The 13,951-nt window shown below is 44.9% G+C and overlaps 1 protein-coding gene across 3 annotated transcripts in view; it reads right to left on the reverse strand.

Annotated features, from left to right (window-relative positions):
- Positions 1 to 13,951, reverse strand: part of St3gal1 (ST3 beta-galactoside alpha-2,3-sialyltransferase 1) — a 75,016-nt gene that overhangs the window by 51,702 nt on the left and 9,363 nt on the right. The window contains exon 1 of one of the 3 annotated variants that reach the window (XM_057792360.1): positions 11,230 to 11,247. The exons of the other annotated variants lie outside the window; for them this stretch is intronic. The gene's annotated coding sequence lies outside the window, so the exon portion shown is untranslated. Of the gene's footprint in view, positions 1 to 11,229; positions 11,248 to 13,951 lie in introns of those variants that run through there. 3 annotated transcript variants of the gene reach the window in all.

The raw sequence follows: 13,951 nt of genomic DNA on the forward strand, positions 1-13,951 counted from the left end.
CCCCTTGTAGTTCTTAACACAAGTCCCCAAAAATCTTCGTGGAAAGGCCACCTTGCAGCTCTGTCTCTCCCAGGCCCTAATGGCATGCCTCTATTTGTCCAGGCTGAAATTTCCACGGGGGCTTCCAACTAAGATGACAACTAAACCCTCACCAATGAAACACCAACAGGAGCTACATACACAAGAAAGCCACACACGATACTTAATACTCTATGAGGCCAGAAACAAGTTCCCAAGACTAAAGAAAGGAAATCCAAGTTCTGAGGGAGTGGCTTCCTCAAGGATTAAGAGTGGTCTGTGGAGTGAAGAGTGTTGATTCCAGCTTGTTCCAAGCAACTCACCTCTTCGTCCTGCCCATCTCCCAGGCAGCGTGAGTACCAACCCAAGCTGCTGGATTCCAACCAGGACACTCAGAGACAAGAAAAACATTTACCAACTAACTGGAGCACAGACGAGGACAACTTGCAGCTAAACAAATCACGGTTATGTTCCTCTGTGTTCTTATTCCCCGCTCTGAGCCCATAAGTCGTTGTTTCTTTGACCCTATTAGCGCATCCACCGTTCACAGTCCCCGCGTGTCACCAGGCAAGCCTTTCGACTGCACAGCATTGCACAGTAAATCTCACAAGACACTGTTCTCCAATTTTGTTCCTTCTCAGAGTAGGACAGGGAACTGGAAATAAAACTCAAAACATCATTCCTGGAGAGACAGTTCGCTTAATAAATCATAGCTCTTTCCCCTCCAAGCAGAAAATGATTGTCTGAGTAACTTTTAATGTTGTCTGGTCCGACACTCTCCCTGCATTTATGAATTACAGGATTCTTTACTCGGGGGCCCGTGGACATGTCATGTTCTGACACAATATAGATGCCTTAAAGTGCACCACAGGGAAGGGCCATCCAGTCAACTGTGTGATTTTAGAAAAATAGCTTTTTTCTCAGAATTACCTGTGCTTAAGATGCAAAGTACGGATTTTCACTAAGGCTACCAACCCAGAGCAGTGAGTCCCTGACCAGAGGGCAGGCCTCAAGGTCCCCGCCAGGGAAAGCGGGCCCCTGCTGCTGGGGCTGCAGTCTCTGCTGTGATCTGCTGGACCTGCTCTGCCTGCGCCCTACTTCCCTTAGTCCCTGGCTCATTGGGGCATCCAGGAGTTCCTGTGTAGGTGCCGAGAAGTTTCATCAGGACGGGTGAGTGTGTGCTATCCTGGGGCGGACTGTCCCGGTAGAGAGCACAAACACCCCTCCCCCAGCTCCTGCTGCAGGGCTTGCTCTCCTACACACCCGCCCCCACCCCCACCCCCAAACCTGCCTTGTCTGCAAGGTCCTTAGCTGTGGAACAGTTTCCTGCCATTTCACTAAGGCTACCAACCCAGAGCAGTGAGTCCCTGACTAGAGGGCAGGCCTCAAGGTCCCCGCCAGGGAAAGCGGGCCCCTGCTGCTAGGGCTGCAGTCTCTGCTGTGATCTGCTGGACCTGCTCTGCCTACGCCCTACTTCCATTAGTCCCTGGCTCATTGGGGCATCCAGGAGTTCCTGTGTAGGTGCCAAGAAGTTTCATCGGGACGGGTGAGTGTGTGCTATCCTGGGGCGGACGGTCCCGGTAGAGAGCACAAACGCCCCTACACTAAGGCTACCCAACCAGAGCAGCGGGCAGGCCTCAGCAACCCCCCGAAAGGGAGCGCAGGCACCTCCAGCTTGTACTGCAGTGTCGCCTGTGTTCTACTGAACCCCGCCCGACCCCTTGCATTCGGCCTTCTTTACGCGGGTCATTGGAATACCACGCATCCATGTTTTGGTGTTGAGGAGTTCACCTGGAAGGGAACGGTTCCTGCCCCTACACTGAGGAGATACACCTAGAGAGTTAGTCACAGCAAAGACTGGTCCAAGACATCAGGCCTCTCCTGGCTCCATTTGAAGGAAAAGATGGGCAGGCGCCAATGCAAGAATTCCCCCAACAACTTGAAAGGCAACGTGACATCACCAGGATCCAGGAATCCCGAAATGAGAAGTCTAAACCCTAATACAGAAGAATTAGAAGAATTCGACTCAAAAGTGAATTTTATGAAAATAATAGAGGACCTTAAACAGGAGGTGAAAAACTGCCACAACCAATTAGAGATTACAAACAAAAAGGTAGAGGAAATGAATAAATATCTCAAAGATACCCAAGAAAACCAAGAGAAACAAGAAAAAGTAATCAAACAGGTAAGGGAAACGGTTCAAGACTTGAAGAACGAAGTGGAAGTAATAAAGAAAACACAAACCGAGGGAAGGATGGAGATGGAAAATTTGAATAAACGAACAGGAACTACAGAGACAAGTACCACCAACAGATTACAAGAGATAGAAGAAAGAATCTCAGACACTGAAGATACCATAGAGAAAATAAACACTCTCATCAAAGAAAACAGCATAACCAACAAATTCTCATCACAAAACATTCAGGAAATCTGGGACACAATAAAAAGACCAAACCTAAGAATAATAGGGATAGAAGAAGGAGAAGAAGTACAGCTCAATGGTCCAGAAAATATATTTAATAAAATTATAGAAGAAAACTTTCCCAACCTTAAGAAAGATATTCCTATGAAGGTCCAAGAAGCATACAGAACACCAAATCGACTGGATCAAAAAAAAACATCTCCTCGTCATATAATAATCAAAACACAAAACATACAGAATAAAGAAAGAATATTAAGAGCTGCAAAGGAAAAAGGTCAAGTTACCTATAAAGGTAAACCTATCAGACTTACACCTGATTTCTCTATGGAAACCATGAAAGCCAGAAGGTCCTGGATAGATATACTGCAGAAACTACGAGACCATGGATGCAAGCCCAGACTACTATACCCAGCCAAGCTTTCGTTCACTATAAATGGAGAAAACAAAGTTTTCCAGGATAAAAACAAATTTAAACAATACGTAGCCACAAATCCAGCCCTTCAGAAAGTAATTGAAGGAAAATCACAAACCAAGGAGTCCAACAATGCCCACAATAACTCAGACATCTAAAGACCCTTCACCAGCACAACTTGAAGAAGGGAAACACACAAACTCTACTACCAAAGGAAAGAAAGAAAGAAAGGAAAAATGACCGGAGTTAACAACCACTGGTCATTAATATCACTTAATATCAATGGACTCAACTCACCTATAAAGAGGCACAGGCTAAGAGATTGGATACGAAAACAGGATCCAACATTCTGCTGCTTACAAGAAACACACCTCAACCACAAAGACAGACATCTACTCAGAGTAAAGGGCTGGGAAAAGGTTTATCAAGCAAACGGACCTAAGAAACAAGCAGGTGTGGCCATACTAATTTCTAAGAAAGTTGACTTCAAACTAAAATCAATCAAAAGAGATGGAGATGGACATTTTTTACTCATAACAGGAACAATTCACCAGGATGAAATCTCAATCCTGAATATATATGCCCCTAATATAAAAGCACCCACTTATGTAAAAGAAACGTTACTAAAACTCAAGGCAGTCATCAAACCACACACACTAATAGTAGGAGATTTCAACACTCCTCTCTCACCAATGGACAGGTCAATCAAACAGAAACCTAACAGAGAAATAAGAGGATTAAGGGAGGTAATGAATCAAATGGACTTAACAGACATCTATAGAACATTCCACCCAAATAGGAAAGAATATACCTTCTTCTCTGCAGCTCATGGAACCTTCTCGAAAATAGACCACATACTCGGTAACAAAGCAAACTTACACAGTTACAAAAAAATATCGGTAACCACCTGTGTCTTATCAGATCACCATGGATTAAAGTTAGAATTCAACAACAATGCTATCCCCAGAAAGCCTATGAACTCATGGAAACTGGACAGTCAACTACTGAACCTCACCTGGATCAAGGAAGAAATAAAGAAAGAAATTAAAGTCTTTCTTGAATTCAATGAAAACGAAGACTCAACATACTCAAACCTATGGGACACTATGAAAGCAGTGCTAAGAGGAAAATTCATAGCATTAAGTGCCCACTTAAAGAAAACGGAGAAAGCACACATTGGAGACTTAATAGCCCACCTGAAAGCTTTAGAAAAAAAAGAAGCAGACTCACCTAGGAGAAGTAGAAGACTGGAAATAATCAAACTGAGGGCTGAAATCAACAAAATAGAAACACAGAAAACAATCCAAAGAATCAATGAAACAAAAAGCTGGTTCATGGAGAAAATCAATAAGATTGATAAACCCCTATCCAAACTAATCAAACGGCGGAGAGAGAATACGCAAATTAACAAAATCAGAAACGAAAAGGGAGACATAACCACAGACTCAGAGGAAATTCAGAGAATCATTAGATCTTACTACAAAAATCTGTATGCCACAAAATTGGAAAATGTTATAGAAATGGACACTTTTTTAGATAAGTACCATATACCAAAGTTAAACCAGGACCAGGTGAACAATCTAAATAGACCTGTTAGTCGCGAAGAATTAGAAGTTGTTATAAAAAACCTCCCCACCAAAAAAAGCCCAGGTCCAGATGGCTTCAATGCAGAATTCTACCAGAACTTCCAAGAAGACCTAATACCTATACTCCTTAATGTATTTCACAATATTGAAACAGAGAAGTCATTGCCAAATTCCTTTTATGAAGCTGAAGTTACTCTGATACCAAAACCACACAAAGACACAACCAAGAAAGAGAACTACAGGCCAATCTCACTCATGAACATCGACGCAAAAATACTCAATAAAATACTGGCAAACCGAATCCAAGAACACATCAGAAAAATTATCCATTATGATCAAGTAGGCTTCATCCCAGAGATGCAGGGCTGGTTCAACATACGAAAATCTATCAATGTAATCCATCATATAAATAAACTGAAAGAAAAAAACCATATGATCATTTCATTAGATGCTGAAAAAGCATTTGACAAAATTCAACATCCCTTTATGATAAAGGTCTTAGAGAGACTAGGAATACAAGGGTCGTTCCTAACTATAATAAAAGCTATTTATAGCAAGCCGTCAGCTAACATCAAATTAAATGGAGAGAAACTCAAAGCTATTCCACTAAAATCAGGAACACGACAAGGTTGTCCACTCTCTCCATACCTCTTTAATATAGTGCTTGAAATTCTAGCAATAGCAATAAGACAACATAAGGGGATCAAAGGGATTCAAATCGGAAAGGAAGAAGTTAAACTTTCATTATTTGCAGACGATATGATAGTGTACATAAGCGACCCCAAAAACTCCAGCAAAGAACTCCTTCAGCTGATAAACACCTTTAGTAGCGTTGCAGGATACAAGATCAATTCCAAAAAATCAGTTGCCCTCCTATACACAAAGGATAAGGAAGCAGAGATGGAAATCAGAGAAGCATCACCCTTCACGATAGCCACAAATAGCATAAAATATCTTGGGGTAACCCTAACCAAGGAAGTAAAGGATCTATTTGACAAGAACTTTAAGTCAATGAAGAAAGAAATTGAGGAGGACACCAGAAAATGGAAGGATCTCCCTTGCTCTTGGATAGGGAGGATCAACATAGTAAAAATGGCAATTCTACCAAGGGCAATTTATAGATTCAATGCAATCCCCATCAAAATCCCATCAAAATTCTTCACAGATCTTGAGAGGACAATAATCAACTTTATATGGAGAAACAAAAAACCCAGGATAGCCAAAACAATCTTATATAATAAAGGATCGTCTGGAGGCATTACCATCCCTGACCTCAAACTCTATTACAGAGCCTCAGTATTGAAAACAGTTTGGTATTGGCATAAAAACAGAGAAGTCGACCAATGGAACCGAGTAGAAGACCCTGATTTTAACCCACAAACTTATGAACACCTAATTTTTGATAAAGGAGCTAAAAGTATTCAATGGAAAAAAGAGAGCATCTTCAACAAATGGTGCTGGCAGAACTGGTTGTCAACGTGTAGAAGAATGAAAATAGATCCATATCTATCACCATGCACAAAACTCAAGTCCAAATGGATTAAAGACCTCAATATTAGTCTGAACACACTGAACCTGATAGAAGAAAAAGTTGGAAGTACTCTACAACATATGGGTACAGGAGATCACTTCCTACGTTTATCCCCAGCAGCACAGACATTAAGGGCAACATTGAATAAATGGGACCTCCTGAAACTGAGTAGCTTCTGTAAAGCAAAGGACACTGTCACTAAGACAAAAAGGCAACCCACTGACTGGGAGAAGATCTTCACCAACCCTGCAACAGACAAAGGTCTGATCACCAAAATATATAAAGAACTCAAGAAACTAAACTTTAAAATGCTAATGAACCCAATAAAAAAATGGGGCACTGATCTGAACAGAGAATTCTCAACAGAAGAAATTCAAATGGCCAAAAGACACCTAAGGTCATGCTCAACCTCCTTAGCGATAAGGGAAATGCAAATTAAAACAACTTTGAGATACCATCTTACACCTGTCAGAATGGCTAAAATCAAGAACACCAATGATAGCCTTTGCTGGAGAGGTTGTGGAGAAAGAGGCACACTCATTCATTGCTGGTGGGAATGCAAACTTGTGCAACCACTTTGGAAATCAGTGTGGCGATTTCTCAGGAAATTTGGGATCAACCTACCCCAAGATCCAGTAATACCACTATTGGGAATATACCCAAGAGATGCCACATCAAATGACAAAAGTATCTGTTCAACTATGTTCATTGCAGCATTGTTTGTAATAGCCAAAACCTGGAAACAACCTAGATGCCCTTCAATGGAGGAATGGATGAAGAAAGTGTGGAATATATACATATTAGAGTACTACTCAGCAGTAAAAAACAATGACTTCTCGAATTTTGCGTGCAAATGGATGGAAATAGAAAACACTATCCTGAGTGAGGTATCCCAGACTCAAAAAGAGGAACATGGGATGTACTCACTCATAATCGGTTTCTAGCCATAAAATAAAAGACATTAAGCATATAATGTGTGATCCTATAGAAGCTAAATAAGAAAGTGAACCCAAAGAAAATCATATAGTCATCCGCATGGAGAGGGGGAAGTAGACAAGATTGCAGGGCAAAAACTGGGAACTTGCGGGTGAGGTGGCATGGGGCAAAGGGGAAATGGGATGAGAAATATGAGAAGGGGAGGATGGGTGGAGCTCGGAGGATTGGGATGGTTGGGATATAGGAAGGATGGATACGGGAGCAGCGAAGTATATATCCTATCTAAGGGAGCCATCTTAGGGTTGGCAAGAGACTTGACTCTTGAGGGGTTCGCAGGTGTCCAGGAATATGTCCCCAGCTGGTACCTTGGGCAACTAAGGAGAGGGAACCTGAAATGACCCTATCCTATACTGATGAATATCTTGCATATCACCTTAGAACCTTCATCTGGCGATGGATCGAGGTAGAGACAGAGTCTCAATTGGGAGCAACGGTCTGAGCTCTTAAGGTCCAAATGAGGAGCAGAAGGAGGGAGAACATGAGCAAAAAATCAGGACCACGAGGGATGCACCCACCCACTGTGACAGTGGAACTGATTTATTGGGAGCCCACCAAGGCCTGCTGGTCTGGGACTGAATAAGCATGGGTTGATTCCGGACTCTCTGAGCATGGCGGTCAATGAAGACTGATGAGAAGCCAAGGACAACGGCACTAGGTTTCGATCCTAATACATGAACTGGCTTTGTGGGAGCTTAGCCTGTTTGGACGCTCACCTTTCTGGACGTAGATAGAAGGACCTTGGTCTTCCCGCAGGGCAGGGAATTTGGACTGCTCTTCAGTATCGAGAGGGAGGGGGAATGGAGTGGGGGGAGGAGAAGAGGAGTGGGGATAGGGGGAGGGAAGGGGGGGAGGGCAATATTTGGGAGGAGGGGAGGGAAATGGGAAATGGGGAGCAGGTGGAAATTTTAATTAAAAAAGAATAAAAATAAATAAATAAGTAAAAAAAAAAAAAAAAAAAAAAAAAAGATGCAAAGTACGCCTGCTTCAACCGTCTTGCAGGGCCATGCTGGGAAGTAGATGAATTAGCAAAGAACTTGGGAGCTGGAGAGATGGCTCAGAGACTAAAGCTCTTTCTGCACAGGCATGAAGACCCGAGTTTGGATCCACAGAACCCACAAAAAATCCAGACACCGTAGCGTGAAGCTGTAACCCCAGTGCGAACCAGAGACAGCCAGGCCTGCAGGACTTGCTGGCCAGCCAGCCTAACTGAGACAGTGAGCTACAGGTTCAGTGTGCAACTCCCTCTCAAAGACTAAGGTGCAGACGATTCCAGGAAGACAACCACCATCAACTTCTGGCCTCTGCACATAGGCGCATGCACATGAACGCACAAACAACAAAAAAAAATTAAAGAATTAAAATTATACAAAGAACAAGAAATCACTCTGATAAAACTAAGTAAAACAGGAGTGGGACTAACAAGTGGTATCATTAAGTGTTGATTGGCACTTTGTTAAACTGTCCTTCATTGTGTGTGTGTGTGTGCACGCACGCATGTGTGTGCCTGCGCACATGTGTGTGTGCGCGCGTGCATGCTGACACTGTCAATTTTTGTCATTTCGAGCATGACTATATATGGAGGCCTGGGATTAAGCAACTTTGTCATCTGACCAGCACAGTCAGGAGTCTGAAATAGAAACCAAGGCATAGCTAAACTCATTTGTAAAGGCCAGAACCGGCACAATTCACTTCATGTGAAAGCTTAAAAGGCTTAACTGGGCTGTGTCACATGCTACTTTGCCATAATGAGGCCAACAGTAAAAATCTGAGCACTGCCTTCCAGGGGTGCACTGTGGAGGGAGGGGACATAGACTCAGACACATAGAGCCACGTCACTCTCTACACTGTGGGAGATGATGAACGTGCAAGTGTGTCATTTCCTAACTAGAGTCCTGACCCAAACATGATGTTCCTGAGCGATGGGATCAACGTGATGAGGGCCTGGCTGCATATGAGTGCAGAAGGGATAACAGACAGAGAAACTAGCAAGAGCTGGAGGGGAGACCTAGAAAAGCCAGTGTCGGTGCCACAGGCTGATGTGAAGGGTATAGGCAAGGTGCTCGGCGAGCGGGGGACGGTTCTCCTCTGGGTGTGAGAGTGAAATTCACATGAATTTGTACAAATCTCAGGTAGGGAGCCACGGACTTGTTAACGCGGGAGTATTCTTTCCTAACTTGAAGCCTCCGTATCTGAAAAAGGCTCCGCACACTGGACTCCTCACAGTGAGGTGCATTTTTGAATCTGAAAGTCAAATGCTGAGGTCTGGCTACTTTGAGAGAGAAATATTATCACCAACCACAGCGACTATGGTTGAACCTGGTGCCATGTGAAGTACTTCATGTGCATAATTTCTCTCCACCTTTATTATGCAACTCTGAAACTTTTAGTCCACCCCCATTTCACAGATGTGGGAAAACAAGGATGTGACGGAGTGCCATCATTTACTCGGGGCCACACAGAAATGGGTGAAGGTGAAATTCAAAGCCAGGGATCCCCTGGATAGGATCCTCCAACATGCATATTCTGATCTGAGCATCACCCTGATGCCAACTGCGAAGACATCTACAGAAACATGGCTATGAAGTGAACCTGCCTCATCCCCCAGCGCACGACCTCCACCTTGAGTTAGGTGCCTTCCCTTACCCATCACTCTGCCGATATTGGCTTTGGCTCCTGGGAAAGTGAGTAGAGACGGCTTGGCCAGGCAGGCCATCTAAGAGAACACTGAATTTGTTCCTCCAGCAGCAGGGCAGGATCCCTGCTCCAGCACCCAAGTCTCTAAATTCTGTTTTGAGCATCCTCTGACTGTTCCCGCCTCTTAAGCCTGCTTTTTCCTCATCTGCAAGGTAGAACTGATGAGAACAGTGGTCACAGAGAAAGAAGGTTGCATGCTTTTCCCTGCTGTCACGGGGCTGCAGGCAGATGGTCTAGTCACTCAGTGCCTCAGCCTACTCCTCCTTTGGGGATTTGGATGGGGATGAAGGACGTCCCAGACTCCAGGTAGGACGTTCCTTGCCATTCCTAGGAGGTGAACTGAGTTGGCTTTCAGAGGAAGTGGCGGCAGCCTGAGTGGTTCCTCTCTGGGCATCGGGTGCAGCTCAGTGCATGTTCTCATCATCTCCTGAGGACACTGGGGGAGCTATGAGACATGGGCAATGTTTTCTAGCCAACCCTTTCTTTAAAGGAGGAGGCTTGCAAATGCAGTCTTGTGAGTGGTGGAAGATGGACTAAGGAAAGTGGAAAAACGGGAGGGAGGGGCAGATGGAAGGAGCAGGGACAGAGGGACCAAGGGAAGACACCCTTGCCTATGGCCATGAAAACCATGGACTCAGCCTCTGGTGTAGGTCAACTGGAGTGCCACCACCAACCATACTATTTTTGGTTCTCAAAAGTACAGCTCAGTGTATGGAGGGGAAGGACTGTTTGTTTCTGGCCCTTATCTCATTGAAAGAATGAGGGGCAATGAAGTAGAGCGGCACAGGGAGATGAGCAGGGGACTCAATACGGCAGAGATGAAGTCATCCCCCTGCCTCCCCCATTCAAACTAGTGTGTTAGAAGGAAACAAGTTGGTAGACAAAGTACGTAATATGTTGCCCCAGCTACCTGTCCTGCCCTGGAGTCTTAAATCTTGACTGACTTCCAAGCCTCTAACACAACCAATAACGATTATGTTCCCCAGTCCTACCCACAAGGAGAAACGAATGAACCAGAACAGCCAACCGGTGCATTTCCTGGGAGGTACTTACGTAGATAAGGGGCAGAACAGGCTGTGGGAGTATCCACTGAGAAGAAGGCCTGCTTCTTGGCCCACTCTGACAGGTGAGGAGAGAAAGATGGGAATACGGACACTACCACAAAAGGGCTGGAGCAAGTGCACCTGAGGGCCTTGACTGAGCTGAATAAAGTGCAAGCCCTGAGGCTATTTCGCACTCTCACTTGCTTCCCACGACCAGCAAACACTCTCTGATGTCTTAAACCCAGGAGAGCTCCAGCCTGCTGCCTCCTCTGGAAAGTTCCCCTGTTTCAAAGGATGTGTGAAGAACGGTTTTCCACCCTATGGAGCCTGTGTGGATAGAGAGGTCCCTACAGGCAGAGTGTGAAGACCCAGTCAGGAGCTTAGCCAAGGAAATGGCCCTAAAGCGGCTAAGCAAGAGTGCTCTACCAGGCATTACAATGCTGAATGAGAGTGTCGCTCAGAGCGTGGCTCCAGCAACCCTTTCCAAACACTTCCAGAGTAGCAACTCCTTGGCATTCACTCGGTACCTCCTGGAAGATGGGCACCGTGAGGACCTCTGCTTCACAGATGAGGAAATGGAAGCGCAGAATGACTGAACACCTCGCTCCAGGTCACACAGCTATGAAGAGGCAGAGCTAGTGTTTTAACACATGAGCCGATGAATCAGTGAGTGACTCAGCAAATGAATAATTGAACTATTGGGGAGGAGAAGGTTGAACAAGGGCACCCGCTAGGATTTCATAATTCTCGTTTCATGCTATCTCGGCTTGCAACCTCTGTGACTTGCTATCTCTGGATCAACTCAAGGCATCCTCAATCCAAGCAATAGTTATGATCCCGTAGCTCAGAGCCAAAGACGAAACCTCTCTGACTGCACCCCAAGGATGGTTTCCAGCCATGCTGCTTGTCCATACTCCAAACTCGCTCTACAGCCTCCAGGGCTTCCTCCGCTTGTGGGTTTGGCATGGCATAGGGATCAGTTTCATTTGTAAAATCCTGTACATACTTCTGGGCTCGCAGCTGCTTCTATCAGTCAGCTCCAGGTCACAGGTACAGACAAGAAAATAGCGTGGGGTTTTATGTCGGAGCCAATGCTTCCACTACAGAAGGCAGTTCTTTTTTCTTTCTTTTTTATTTAGTGTGTCTGCGTGTGGGGGCTGGGGGTGGATGCACGAGTTCACACGACATGGCATACATGTGGAAGTCTGAGGGCAACTTTTCTGTGGGAGTCATTTCTCCTGGATTCTGGAGACAAAACAGGTCTTTGGGCTTGCCTGGCAAACACTTTCACCCGCTGGTCCATCATGCCAGCTCGGGGAAGGTATTTTCTATCCGAAGTTCCTATTAAGTGGGTGGCAAGGACAACTAGCAGACAATCTTATCTTCTCACTTCATTTTAATTTCCTTTTTGACCGAAAGGACACATTTTTACATTGAAGATGAGCCTTTGAAACTTCCCAGCTCTGCACCCCCACGGTGTAGCTCTTGGCTGTGGCAGATAATATATATTTCCCAAGCAACCGGCTTTCCCCCTCTGACCCTCCACCAGGTGGTAGGATTAGAAGATCTTCCACTAAAGGCACGGCGCATCTTCCTGTCTTTTGTGAAGATGTTATTAAAAGGAGGGTTTGCGAAGTCCCAGGCTTCCACTCTTCAGCTCACTTGAAATGAAAGAGGTCGGCCTCCCAAGGAGACCGTCTAGGAAGCTGGGGGGCATTCTCTGTCCGGCTCTCAAACTAGATGCTTAGCTCTGCTCCAGTTCTTGGAGATTCACCATGGCTTTGGACATTACTTGGTCCCCAGGTGCCATAGGCTATCTGGATTTCGTGCATTCTGGCAAATAATAATAATAATAATAATTTTTAAAAAGCACTTGCCATCAGAGACTTGAGATAGAAGTGAAGATAGCAACGGCAAATGAGTCCAATACCAACCAAATCAAGTCATGAAGCCTGATTAGAATGTGACTCTTGGGGTACGCTTGACGGCAAGTACCAGTCTACCAGAGGGTGAGGCTGTGGTCTTAGACTCAGGAAAAAATAAGTAGGGAGACTCAAGACCTCCATCTGACTAGGTAGTCAAAGCACTGAGTCCATGATCACTAACGCGCATGGCTCCAGATGGGGCAAATCTAGGGACTGGGCTGGGAGCTGATGTAATGTCAGATGCGGTTCTGCTCACCCACAGCCCCTAAACCTCCACAGTGTAGAGCAGCAGGGTACAGGATCACGCTCTAAGTACATGGCATGTGGTCTGGATCTGGGCTCTGAAAGTGCCAGGAAATTCCAATGCTACCACTTTTGGCTACGGAACTCTATCTACATCAGTGTCTTAACGTCTCTGACTCTCAGCTTCCAGTTTCTGAATCAGTGAGAAGGAAGTCAGAATAAAAGTATAGAGACCACCCAGGCTGCTGTGAAGATCAGGGGTGCAGTGTCAGAAGGGTCAGAAACTCCTACCAGGGAACTTGCTTGCAGGTTAGGCCAAGTTGAGTGATGATCACGGCTCTCTGGGGTCAGGTGGGTCAGGTGGGAGCCCAGACACCTTACTTCCCTATTTTGTAGAAAAAGACACAGATCTAAGACAAACCAGATGGCTCAGCAGGTAAGGAAGGGCCTTGCTACCAAGTCTGGCTACCTGAGTTGGAATCCCCAGGACTCTCCCAGTGGAGGGAGAGAAGAGAAATTGGAGCATTGTTCCTTGACCATCACAAACATGCCTTCATATGCTGACATCTGAGTCCCATGGTCTACATGTGTAATTGCAGAGTGGGAAGAAGCTTTGTCAAGTGTGACACTCAAAAAGTTACCCAGCTACAGATATTTAAGTCTGTGGGAGCTGAGGTCGGCTGTTCCCAAGATGAAAGCTCCTTCAGGCCCTGCTACAGCCACAGTCCACCAGAGCCGGGCAGAGGAACGAGGCCTTCACTACACGGCCAGTGAAATTAGAAGATTTATTTGAAGCTCCCAGCTATTCTTTTTAGGGTCTAAAGAAAGAGTTGTGGTTTTATTTTCTTCCCACTGACTCTTTTATTTCTGAAAAAGTAAATGGCCAATTAGACGAGTTGCCATCTTTCATGAGGGCCTTTTGAGCTTGAAACAGTATTTTGGAGTCATTCTGTTTCAGTTAGGAAAGTCACAGGTTTGCTTTGTTTTTATTTTTTATTTATTTATTTTTAATTTACTTATTAACTTTAATGATGGTTTTTTTCTGAAGCGCTTTCTACGAAGTACATGTGAACAGAGATAA

The sequence above is a fragment of the Chionomys nivalis genome, chromosome 17 (assembly GCF_950005125.1).
Source record: "Chionomys nivalis chromosome 17, mChiNiv1.1, whole genome shotgun sequence".
In the NCBI taxonomy this organism is placed as follows: Eukaryota; Metazoa; Chordata; class Mammalia; order Rodentia; family Cricetidae; genus Chionomys; species Chionomys nivalis.